General features: G+C 41.8%; 1 protein-coding gene across 1 annotated transcript in view; it reads right to left on the minus strand.

Annotated features, from left to right (window-relative positions):
* Positions 1 to 13,687, minus strand: part of gli2a (GLI family zinc finger 2a) — a 141,078-nt gene that overhangs the window by 88,346 nt on the left and 39,045 nt on the right. The gene's annotated exons all lie outside the window — the stretch shown is intronic.

Below are 13,687 nucleotides of genomic sequence, written 5' to 3' on the forward strand. Positions count from 1 at the left end.
CACGAAGGATACACTGTACCCATCCTGCAAATCGGAGAAAAAGCACGCATTTGGAGGAGCCTTAGAATTTTGGCATCCATGCTTGTGAAATAATGGGCTTAAAAAAGCAGCTTTTGGATGAAATTCAGGATTCAGCCCCATAATTTGGGGACACCTTCAGTGTGACCTGGCCTCTGTTCTTAATTCAAACATCCTTAAAATCCCATTCTAATAAAAAGATTATAATGACACAGCTGTTTGGAGAAATGGAAGAGCTGCTGCTTGTGGGCTTCAAAGTAACAATGCTGTTCAAAACTGGACCAGAACTTACATCTACTTGAATGTTGTCAGAATGCTTAATCATGTGTTCAGTCAGCACAGTGTGAGTTCCCCACAGTGAGCTTTTTAATCCGTGTGTAGTGTGCCGGTTTGTTAAGTCTCCAGGCTACTGCTCTCAGACAACATTTTTCATGACTTTCTCCTCTTTTAATAAGTTATGTGAATTGTAGACGGTTGAGATGGCTGCTTGCATTAGTGCTGCGGCTTTTGTTGCTCTCCGTGTGTTGGTCTGTAGGAGTGCAGAAACGTTGAATTTAGTCCTTCCAGGTGCTGCGTAGATATCTTTATATTCTGTTTGGGTCATATTTTTCAGCCCGTTTAGTTTTCTCTGTCATCTATTGCATTTTTTGAACAGTTACGTCACATTGTTCTGATAGCAGTAGCATCGCGTCTTTTGCTGATGTTAGTGCTGTGTGCTGCTTTTGGCTCATTGAGGACAGAACCAGACTTTGTGATTTAAATATTATTATTACATAAAAAGTTTTCATTGTTTTTGCCGTTCTTGTCTTGTTAATGTGCTACTGGTTAATTGTATCTCTGATATCAAACTATAAAAATGGCCGAAAAGGGGAAAGTGGAGTGCCCTTTGATGTGTAGGGGGGCGGGGTGTGAAGTGCCTCAGTAGCATTTAAAGAGACGGCACCAAAACGAGTTGCTCTCAGATGAACCTCAAAACAGGTAAAAGAGGAGCCTGAGGAGCTACAAGAACAAGGAGTTCAGACCAAAGCATTGAGGTTCCACTTTATATAGACCACAGCTGGATGGTTTAAGGTGAAAAGGAAGGATTTAAAAGCATGAGATGTTCCCTTTAAGCGGACTCACAACATGCCTGCTGATATTGCATTACTGCTTGGAGCTTCCTAGATTGTTGGCTCCACCAAGCAATGAAGATTGAGGAGAGAGACATGAAGAATCATCGGGGCTGCCGGTCAGGCCACTAGCCATGCTACAGAGACACCCCTACAAACCACCGCTTCCCAGCCTGATCCTTCTCAATGCCAGGTCCATCACTATGAAATGGAACTACTGACTGCTGCAAACAAGACTGCTGTGTGATTATTATTACTAAGACTTGGTTAAATCCGGTCATTCCAGATGTTAGCGGCAAGCTAGCCAACCGCACGCTCTAGCATCAGGACCAGGACAGCAACTCTGGCAAAATAAGACGGTATGTATATTCATAATGACTGGTGCTCACAGAGTCACATTATTAACAACCTCTGCTCAGTACTGCTCAGACTTTTATATCTACCAGGAGAGCCAGCAGTAGTAGTTATCGATATATATTCCTCCAGAGGTTAATATTAGCACAGCTCTCAGCCATTTATACAACACCATCACTCACCAGCAGAGGGCGGATCCTGAAGGAGTTCACATCATAACTGGTGACTTTAATAAAGCATGCTTTATTACCGTGCTTCCAAGATTCACACAACATGTCAAATAACCTGCCAGAGGAAAGAAATCACTTGATCATGTGTACAAAGAAATCAAAGATTCTAATATAGCTCTAGCTTTCCCACATCTCGGATTGTTAGACAATGTCTCTCCTTCTGGTTCCAGCCTACACCCCTGTCTCCAAGAAAACTGAACCAACAACAAAGGCTAATAAAATCTGTCCACAAAAATCAATTTCCCAACTGCAGGACTGCTTTGCACAGACAAGCTGGGATATTTGCGACACTGTGACCTGGAGATGTGCACCCAGCAAGTTCTTTTTTTACATCATCTTTAGTGTTTTTCCACCGAAGTAACTCTCGTTATTGAACCGTTTCGGTTCGGGTACCTTCGAACTTTTGTTTTTTGTTGACCACTGGCGGGCATTTACCCAAGTTGTGGAAACCAAGAATGACTCATCTACAGGAGGTGTAACAACGTGGTAGTGAGATGGTGGAGTTTTCTTAGCTGCTCAATGCTCCTTTTAATCCAGGAAGAGAGCATCTATAAACTACAGTTAATACAGAAAAGGAGACAGTGACTCCATCTGCATATGTTCAGCATCCGCGAGTGAAACAGAAACCAGTAGTTGTACAATGGATGTTTAGGGTGTTTTTGCAGACATAACTAATATTTATACGGTACGTTGCATAGTTAAACCAGAGTCCGCACCTTGGAAACCTCTTTTCTCTGGTGGAAACACACGTCAACTGTTTGAAATTATGTTTGGGAACCAGCTCCGAACCGTGTTGGTGGAAAGGGGGTGAAAGTGTCGACAATGTCACACACCCAGGTCTATCCAAACAACAAACCTTGAGACGGAACAGTAGTAAACAGTACCAGCTACATTTTAATGATATTATTTTATAGTGTCACTATTTTTTAATTCTTTTGAACGTGAGACACGGGCAGGGGTTCTGGGGTCTAAAGTACTGACAGAAAATATTTTTACTGTCAGTACTGTCAAAAACTGCAGAACAAGGTTTAAAACGCTGCAGAGACCAAACAAGCCACTGAGCACTGGCTTTGCACAAAGAATCTATTTAAAGCAAACCACTGAGCCACAATGTCTGTAGAAACAGAACCATGTTTCCACGGTGATCATAGGCCACCTGATCCTCCACTGGATCACCTCTGCTCACATGTGGTATCCATCGCCTCCAGACAGAAAGGCAGTGATCCAGGCAGGCTGCTCCATGTGGTCTACTCAGGCCCGGGACAGCCTCAGGCTAGATGACCGTACGGCAGTAGAGTGAGGATGGGGAGAGGCTGGCAGGAAACTAAGACAAACGTGACTGTATAAGTTGTCCCTTATATTTCCATTTATTTAGTCAGGTAGGGGCTAGAAAAAATTAGCTACGATCAACAGTTAAGACCAAATTTGCCAAAAATCGGTGAGATGGCAGCACAACAGAAAACAAAAAAAAAAAAAAAACTCAAAAACCTTGAATTATAAAAGAGAAATAATATTTAATATTCATGGCGACGGTGGGTTTGTAAGCTGCAAAGAGCTGAATGACCCTGAATGAAAAGCCCTCTGCCCCAAGGTCAGGCAATTACAGTGTCTATGCAGTGATGACAAGCTGCCGGAGCCAAACAGTAGAAAACACACAAGACCCATGACTCAAAATCACTGGCAGCTCAGGGTCGGAGCACATTAATGCACACCTGTAAAAACAGATGCTTTCCACATGAATTCATGCGTTTATCCCAACAAGACCACAACACACTGAAAATAAAGCTGAAAAACACTTTCTCACAACTCTACCCTAAACCACGACAATGTCAGGATCAGTACTCTGTGCTCCAAGCAGCTTGAGAAAAGTCCAATTCTTCCTCCATCCCTCCAGGATCTCAATAGCAGGACTATTAACCACTGAAACGCCATGACTGAAACATGTTGCGTCTCCACAACGGGTCAGAACAGCTACCAAACTTGCAGCTCATTTCATTTTTAATAATGTATATGGTGCTGATTTACAACAAATGTCTACATTACAAGACAAACAGATCCAGTTTATGTGCAGAAATATAAAGTTCCTTCAGTCCAATCATTCCAACTGGATGCAGTCAAGTTCATTAGAGCATTAAAGTCATTAAGCCCTGAACAGACGCCCCTAAAAAACACAATGGAGATCTGAACAGTAATTCCAAAAAGTTGTGAAAAAACAAAAGGAAACATGAGGAACCTTTCAAACAATAAGCTGGAACCTCTAAAAGGACACGAAGATCCAGAAGTTGACCCACTAACTCTTTTAGGTTTTGTTTGCTGAGTTTTCTTCCTGTTAAACTACATCTCAGTCCACCTGTCCATTTCTCCAGACTAAGCCCACATGGTAACGTGATGATGGACAGATTTAGCAGTTTCCACATATTTCACTTCAGGTTTTCCTTTTGAGTCAATATTTGCTCCTGTCTGTTACTCCGGCTTGGCCCGTCTGGTTGTTAATTGGCCTGCTTGTCATGAAATGGTGTTTGCTTTAAAAGCTGGTTTGATTTTATGAGCTTCTCCGAGTCTGTAAACGCTGAAGGTCTCCGCGGTTTCACAGCGTTCCTCACCAGTTATTCTTTACACACTTCTGAGACGAGCAGAACTGACCTCATGGAGTGGAGCCAAATCCAGATCCAGAGTGAATGAGGAGGGGTCCAGATCTCCCTGTGAGCCTCGCCCCTCCCATCCTGTCCTAGGATTACAGCTACTTCCTGCTCTATAATTAAGGGGTTATCCTCCTGCATAATGGAGAAATGAAGCTGTAAAACCTTGAGAGGCAAATTACAGCTTTTCCTGGGAGTTAGAGGAAGCGTCTTGATATGTAAACAATACCCCTCTTTAGCTGAGTACCCTCTCTCTGGTTCTCCCTATCCCTCTGCCTCCTACTTTTGTTCCGTGGGAATCTGAGATGGGCCGGTGTCCTCCAAGACTCAGGCTCTTTTGAATGAGGAAGATTTACAGAACCTTTATCGCCTGAAGGCATGTCCAACCAGGTCTACAAGAGTTAACAAACTTACAAACCCTCACATGCACACAATGTTTCTATGCCGCAGTTGATTTGTGCTCTTTAGGGACAAATGAAAGAGAAGCATAGGCTGTATGGTCTGTTGCACATCTGGAGGAAATCACTGGAGCACATCCAGCAAAGAGCTGCAAGTGTTTGGTCCAGCAAGAATCTGAGGGGAACTTCTTAAAAAGCAAACAGAACAATATGAGACAAATAAATCTGACAGACAGCTGCATGTTTGTCTCATCTTAGAGTCGCTTTCATTCTAGGATGCTTGTTTCTCCCGTCTCCAGCTCAAACAGCAGGGAAACAGAAAAATCCAGGGTTTTCTTAGGCCCATGAATACAACCAAGTCAGTCCCAACAAGTTACTACTATACAAAAACAATTGTGCTTTCTTTATTGCTCTGAATTTGAGACATTGTTGGGTCTAGTCCGTTTTAAAGCAATTCATGTTTTGGAAATTAATCTGTAACTTTCAGGTGATCCAGTGTAATTATAACTCTATAGTGCAGAAATATGAAACCACCTGGTTTTGACCCGTTTCCAACCCAAACAGGTTAGATATCTGTCTGTATTACCTTATCATTAATGGCTGCTGTTCTTGTTGAAATATTGAACCGATATCACAGGTTCAGTTTTACTACTGTACAGACCCATTCAATAAATAGAATATTGTTGAAACGTTCATTTTAGTAACTTAGCTCATTAAGTTAAGATTAACTGCACACAAACTGGTGTTTTAAAGCCTTTATTTCTGTTAATTATGATGATTTTCTGCTTCCAGCCAATGGAAACACAACATTTAGGATCAGAATATTGTATAAGACCAATGAAAAAAAACCTTTTTGATACAGAAATGTGGACTTTTTGAAAGATATGTTTTATACCGGCTTAAAAGTTGTTATTTTTCCTCATTGTAACACACATTCTAATTTATTAAATATGACTGTGGGTGTTATGTTATACTATCCTTCCGTAGGTTTTTAGTTTACAGAATTGATTTTATTTTACTATAAATGTTTAACTGCTCAAATTTGAATTTATTTAGAAAGTAGAACAAAACTTAGATTTTTCTTAAAGAGAAATCAAAATCAGCTGAAATCAGCAGCTCAGAGCTGTTTAAAAGTCAAAAATCTCCACCAAAATCGTTGATCGGTGCATCAGTGTTATTAAGTTACCACTTTTCTTCTTTTCATTTATCAGTTTTCTCAGGAAAATAGTGGACCAATAGAACCCTTTTTATCACCAGGTTATTATATTGTTACATTTCTATCACCAAAGAAGGCTTGTAACGATTGTGACCTAATTAATATTTAGTTTTTACCATATTTATAATAATTCTTCTTACTAACATAAAGGACCTGGATAACTATAATATTTTTTGCTACTTGGCCTGTTTACATCTGTTTCTACCCGGTTTGTATAAACTTGATTCTGTGTAATTTCTTAAATATGTGGATAAAAGTCGCTTGAATTGGACACATTTAAAGCAATTTAGACTGGATATTATTGGATGTAAATTCAATTCATCTTTCCTATCTTGGAAATAAGTCACATGCTTTGCTGATTATATGAAAATACAGGTATTAGAGCCCAAATATAAAGCTGTTGCAGGTTTTAGTCGAACGTTGGTCAGGTTCCCTCCATGTGACTCTAATGAACTGATGCTTGTGGTTGTAAAATAAACGGGTCGTCAGCTCCAAGCGTGTCTGATCTGTATCTGCTGCAGACATGTCTGTATCTGCTGCCGTCGGGGACGGGTCTGTTTACTTTGAAGCTTGAGCCAAGAATTTACAGGGGTAGCTAGCACTGCTGGGGAAATCACCTGGCAAACAAAACACACACACACACACACACACACACACACAAACTCTTCGTTTGTAGACCACTGACTGGACGGCTGCTTTCAAGCAGCCTGAAAGCCACCGCCTCCAGCTGTGCCCTTAACGTTACTGTGTGTCATTGTTACATTAATCTGCATGAAACAACTTTTTCATGACTTTTTTGAAACCAAACGCTGACCCACAGTTTTCTTCAAGCCTAAAGTAGACAGCCTTTTTTGGTATGTAAAAAACAACACATTTTTAAACTGTGACCCAGTTCAGGATGGGATCAGGTTGCCTGTGGATGCACCAAACTGGCTTGCTTTCCCAGGTGGATAACTGCTTTGGAAGAATTTCACATTAAAATCCCTGTCTTCCTGTAGAAATAAATAGATTTTATAGCAGAAGCAGAAATCCCTATCGATCACAGCCAGGAAAACCACTGAATCATCCACTGCTACCAGCTGTTCCAGAACTGCTCTCCTTACTTCTGCATAGTTCCTGCAGCTGGATGATGAATGATGTTACAAATCAGTTTTCCATATGGCGGATTTTAGTTAGGCTTTTTCCATGCGACCATGACAACCACACATGAACCTTAGGATGATCTCTTCTACGTTGTCGTCCTGGAGCTGTTGAAATCAACGGTCTGCCTCTGGACCCAGTCGGCCAAAAGAACCTGCCGTGTTCCTGTTTACAACTGAAACACATTTCTGGTTGAGCATGTCAGAACTCCTCAGACGTTTATTTTGCTTCATTTTCAGCTTCCCTGATAACAAATAAAGGGAGCTCATTCCCAAATATGGGATAAAAAGAAAGTTACTTACATGTTTCTGTTGAAGAGAAGAGGAAACGCAAAAAGAAAAGAGAAGAGCTGGAGAAGAAACCTGGGCTAGAAAGAGAAAGCTGGTTGATGATCCTCCATATAATGCCTTCAGCTCCTCTCCAACTGCCTATATTCAGAAAAGTGCAACATGTTGTGATTCATGCACCAAGACACCTCTGGTACAACGAGATTTTCAATTTACAGAAGCTGCCCAAGGCTGCCGCACTGCTGCTGTAACTCCGCAGACTTTGACTTGCAAGAGAAAGGTCAAATGTTCTCTCGTTTAAGTCAAATTTACATCTTTAAACCACAGAACGTGCCAGAAACCTGAAGAAAGCAGGGCAGGCCTCAACTCCATCCAGGAGGTGAGGACTGGAACCTCAGTACAGTCAAATCTCCTCTAAACTGAATGCAACTTCAAGTTTAAGTCATTATCAGAATCAGAACCAGCTTTACTGGCCAAGGTAGTGCGCACAAACATGGAATTTGACCGGGTTTCAGACGGTCAAAGCGTCCAGACATCAAGTATAAAAATAAAAGGTTTAGAGGACGTGTATGTGTACGTACTACCATTTATTCAAGCCGGGCTCAGCACGACCGCACCGCAGCTGCACCACGTTTAATATGAGCCCGCCTGGCTGGTTGTGACGGAGCAAATATGCTAATTTAGTTCCAGCAGAGGAGCTGACTACTCAGGCTGTGAGGTGTTCATGGTGTCCATCAGAGAAACAGCCTGTCTCTGTGGCGGCTGGTTTTAGCAGACAGCGCTCTGTAGCGCCACCTGAAGGTAGAAGACTAAACAGTTTGTGTGCAGGGTGTGAGATCTTAGCTGCCTTTTTCCTGACCCTTGACCTGTATAAGTCCTAGATGGATGGAAGGTCAGCCCTGATGATTCTCTCTGCAGATCTGATTGTTGGTTGCAGTCTGGACCTGTCCTGTTTGGTGGATGATCCAAACCCCACTGAGATGGATGAAGACAGGACATACTGGTGGTTCTAACCACACCAGTGGACTAGCCGATCCATCTCCTTTCTGTATGCAGACTCATCACTGTCTCATCTGCAAACTTCAGGAGTTTCACAGACGGGTCAGCTGAGGTCCAGTCATTAGAGTAGAGGGAGAAGAGGAGTGGGGAGAGAACACACCCCTGGGGGGCGCCGGTGCTGATGGTTCTTGGGCAGGAGAAGATGCTCTCCAGTCTCACCTGCTGCTGTCGGTCCTTCAGGAAGCTGTTGATCCACTGACAGGTGGAGGCTGGGACGTTGAGCTGGATGAGCTTCTGGTGGAGGATGTCTGGGTTGATGGTGTTGAAGGCTGAGCTGAAGTCCACGGTAATATTGTATAACTTTTACATCAAATGTTACAGGTTACATGCACATGACGTTTGTTAAGCTGAAACTCCTCCCAACAGCCATAAATTCTCAGAATAAAGTCATACACGATCTTCGAACCTCTTCTTGGCATTTAAGACCAGAGCTGTGTAAAAACTGTACAACCCTCAGTTTTAATCCCAGTCTGGACAGACTGATGTCATAAAGTAAAACACTGGATCAGAAAGACATGGTATGACGAAAGCTGTGAGGAAAGATGATGTAGAAAGGAACCAAATTTATGACGCACCGGAAATGATTTAGGCTCCAATCTTAAAAACCGAGTTAACTGGAGACTGTGGAGACCCTTGTAGAGAAGCTAATCAGTCTCTTGGATTTTTGGCCAATAAAAATCCTTATTCAAAGTAATACTTAGAGGCTATGATTTGGATCTCCATGGTGACACTCTGTTAGAGGTAAGGAGAGGCCTTTAGGTGAATCTATTCTTGTTGTGGAAGAACCAACTTCACTTTGAATCCAGTTGCAGAATTTCAGTTGAAGCTTTAAGATATTTTGGATAAAAACTCTCTGGAGGCCCAACAACACTGGTCCTGAGGGGAGGAATGTGAATGTTAGTTTCATCAGTTCATGGTTTCTATTGTCTTCTGGTGATCTGAGATCAGATCGCAGAGAGAGGAGCCTGGAAAAAGTTTGATCAGATCAATCACCTTAGCTTACACTGAGCTTCACCAGATGATGGAGCTTCTCCCCCCATCTCTAAGGCAGAGCCCAGCTAACCTACAGAGGAAGCTCATTTTAGTAGTTTGTGTCCAGGATGTGGTTCTTCTCGTCATGATCAATATCTCAGGGCCATAAGTCAGGGTTGGGACTTAAACGAACCGGTAAACTGAGGGCTTCTTCACCACAGCAGACCAAAGCATCTCCATCGGCAGCTAGGTCCAGGGAACCTACAGAATCTTAATAGGTCTTGAACGGACCTTTAAAGACTAGGTCCTAAAGTACATTTAGTTACATATTCGGATGTTTGTTCATATCTTCTTTTAAGTTTTGGGTTTTACTATAAGTCTGTTTCTGCTGAACAGTCCAGCAATTTAATCCTGGAAAGAAGAAGCAGAAAAGTTGGTGGAGAGAGGTTTCTGCAGAGGCATGTCTGCACTGCATACAGTCTGTCGCTTTAACAGGTCATATGACTTTGTAAGCCAGACTTTTGTTAAGACGAATGATGAACAGATCACAGAGAAGGTGATCTGTTATGCAGGATGGGGCTAGGTTTGGTGGCTGCATTTAAGACAGCCACACAGAGGCTGTTGTCACACATAGAGATGCTGGCTGTGTTTGCCACTGACACCACGTGTTCAAAATCATTTCCATTAAAATTTTGTCTTTCCATAACAAAGATTAGAAACAGCTCCAGTTTAGTTGATCCACCAGCTCCATTAGCAGACTCCTCTCATCTGGACTACTGTAACCCACTTTTCACACTCATCAGTAAAACAGACCCTGATCACCTTCAGCTGGGCCAAACCTTAACTGGAGTGAACAGAAGATGTTGCATCATAACTGTTTAAGGTGGTACCAGCCTACTATTAAACAGGTGACATATAGTCTAGGGTCCCCTTGCGCTCTGGAGAGCAGCTAAAAGTTGAGACAGGGTCCACTCCTTCACAGTCAGCTGGGGAACAACCTAGCTGATGCACACTTAGAACTGGAGAGCAACTCACGCTCAGTGGACAGAGTGATTGTCTCGCCAGATGTCAAAATGGTGTGCAGCCACAACTTTCTTCAGACCTTCACAATAAGAGCAGGCCCTCTAAATTTTAAACATCGAATTTTAAAGCTCGTTGGAGTACACAGTATTACAGAATGTTCTTTATGGGTTTAAATGCTGGATGGGTGGTGTGTTTGTGTTGCTAACTCTCAACACTAGTATACAACTAAATTACAATGATCATCAAACAAAATGCCTAAATTGTTGCATCCCTGTTTCCAGGTTGCTACCTCTGCACATGAAATGACAGACGTGAACTTTGAAGATGTAATATAGTGTTGGTAGAAGAGATGTTAAAAGGTTTAATTAACCTTACTGAAAACCCTTTGATGAACCAGTACAACTGGTACAAGCAGGTAGACCAGATGGCTGTTACAGGTCAGCCTGACAATTAGCTGCCAAAGGCAGATTTTCTTCAATTTGTGTGGCAACTCATTATTCTAATCACAGCAATGGTCTTGAAAATGGTCTCATGTTGCTTTGGTTGTAGTCTTGGACTCCGTTCCACTTCCCTCAAAGACTTGGCCTTTATACTCTTGTCTTGGTTTTGACCCGGTCTCAGATTTTCTTGACTACAACACTTGTAAGAACTATGAATTGTGAGGTGTTGTTCATGTTTTTGTGCAAACTCTGTTGTAATTTTTTTTTGAAGCATTCATTTTTCCTCAAAGGTGACAGAAGGTCAGTCTGTAGATGTCTGCTTTCATGTATTTTCTAACGTAAGGAAAACATGTCTAGGACCCAGTTGAGTCCCACAGTGGAGCTATGGGGAATGGATCTGAAGGTGAAAGCAGATGATGAAATTTTGACATGTCTGGAGCTGGAAGTCACTCCGGGTCAGAAAGACTATCATTGTCTCCCTCTCTGGAAGTTATTGTTGAAGTGCAGCAGTGAGTTCCTGATATGTTGCTGGATAGTCTGTCAGGAAAATAAACAATATTGGGCCTTGGTCAATAAGCTTTCCTGTAAGCTTGTTGCTACTCCAGTGTCAGGAAAAGGCTTTGTTGAGCTGCTGTTAGAGAGTCTTACAGTAGATGACACCTGATAGAGCCGATTCTCACTCATTGCTTGGGACAGAAATACTTTTTTTTATTCCATGGATTCTTGTGAAATGTGGAGGAAAACCTACTGGAACCAGTTTGTTTTATGCATCCAGAGAAAATGATTGCATCCTGGGGGTGGCCAGTTTCTGTCTAGTCCAGTTCTAAAGTCCAAAGTTCAGGTACAAGTAACATTTGGTTCTCTTTGGTAATTTCACTGATTTCTGTGATTTTTTATGCGATCACTAAAAACAGTTTTACTGCTAATTTTATTTTTTGTTATTACACTAATAGCATATCATAGTAATCATTAAACTGTTTTTTTCCCAGCTAAGTTCGTTGTTTTGTTTTTGAGTTAAAGGAAAATAAAACTTAGTAAGCAAGAGCATAGAACTATAGAGTACAGAATGTGCTTCACAAACGATCTCACAATCTCTCTGCTTTGGTAGCATGTCTACATCTCCCAAAGTTCGCCCTCCTCCATTCTGTCATTGTTGTCTGTCAATAATTGTTTGCTCCAATCAAAGTACACACACCTTTGACATTTTCCATATTTTGTCCCATTTTCAACCACAAACTTCAATTTGTTTTACTGGGATTTTATTGAAAGACCAGCAGAGCTAAATACAGCTGAATAGATGCAAAATGTTTTTTGTTTCTTTTTTTACTAATAAAAATCACAAAAGTATTTTGTTCAGCCTCCTTTACTCTGACACCTCTAAATAAAATTCCCTGCAACCACTTGCTTTCAGATGTCACCTTATCAGAAGGCTGTGTGAAACTGAATCAGAGTCTGACTGCAGCTGTTCTGTTTCTGGCCTTAGATGTGCTATAGAGACCAGTAAAGAACAACCAGCATCATGAAGAGGTGGAGGTTCAGCTTCCAGCAGGAGAACCACCCTGAACATACAGCCAGAGATACGATGTATGGTTTACACTTCAAATTTTATTCATGACAACCTTGTAAAGATGTATCATTTCACCACATTTTGTTGATCTGTCACAAAAAATGTGAAAAGGTTCAAGAGGTGTGAATACTTCCCTCTATTTTCATCTTACCACATGGAAAAGCTTGCACCAGGACTTGTAACTCCCACTTCCTGAGAGTCAGGTTGCACCAGTTTGGTCTGTGGAAACATGCTGAGACACAGCGAGACAGATGCCGTCTTCACACAGAATAGGGGTGCTCATTTCCAACCAAACACAACCTCCCTCCACCATCCCTGCTTCCTGCCAGAACTTTCCCTCAGACTGATTTGACTAAGGAACCAGACTCACTTCCATCATGTTCCCACTCAGAGACAAACTGATTCAGCAGGATCAGGCATGTCCCAGTGAAACCTGAGCAAACTGAGCTCCTTTTAAAACAGACAAGCTACTTAAATCCAGATTAGCATCTCCTCAGGATGTTCCTGTATTAAGGAATCGGTATACCCTGATGCAGCCTCAAATCACAAGGTGAAATCTTAATCTTTTACAGTATAATGTGCACACAGACAGAATGTAGCGTTATTTGCCTGTAGTCTGAAATAATTCTCTGTATAAGTGCTGGCACCAAATGATATTTGTCTCATTTAGGAAGAATAAACAGCTTGGTTAATGGTGCACCCTAAAGGTCTCTGAAACTGATCAGCGCACTCCATCTTCTAATCTTCTACCTATTTTACAAAGTGCTCCCCGCATGGTGAGGTTAAGATCTTTATAGCAACACCAGTTAACATGACTGTGATGGACTGACAACTTTCCAGGGTGTTCTCCACCACTCACCACTGGAAATAGGTACCCCAAACAATCACATGATTTCAAGTATTCACCTGCACAAATACGAAGTTTTCCATTTCCAGTTTGGATCGGGTTGAAACTTGATCCAAATCATCCAGCCTGGAATAAATTTCTCTTCCATTATTATTAGGAAAGCACTTCAATGGATCTCACAAAGCCATTAGATTCATTGACATTTGCTCCTTGTTCAAGAACAAGAACAGAAAGAACGACTGAAAATGTAAAATCAGAACATTAAGATGATCTAATGTCCCACTAGACAGTGAGACGCAGTGATCTTTGTGATGGCAGGTCACCAGGTCCTTCAATAAACTCTCCTGCGGTGGACCCTCACTCTTTGCCAGCTTGTCTTTCCTGAGGG

This window comes from Girardinichthys multiradiatus, chromosome 7 (genome assembly GCF_021462225.1).
Source record: "Girardinichthys multiradiatus isolate DD_20200921_A chromosome 7, DD_fGirMul_XY1, whole genome shotgun sequence".
Lineage (NCBI taxonomy): Eukaryota > Metazoa > Chordata > Actinopteri > Cyprinodontiformes > Goodeidae > Girardinichthys > Girardinichthys multiradiatus.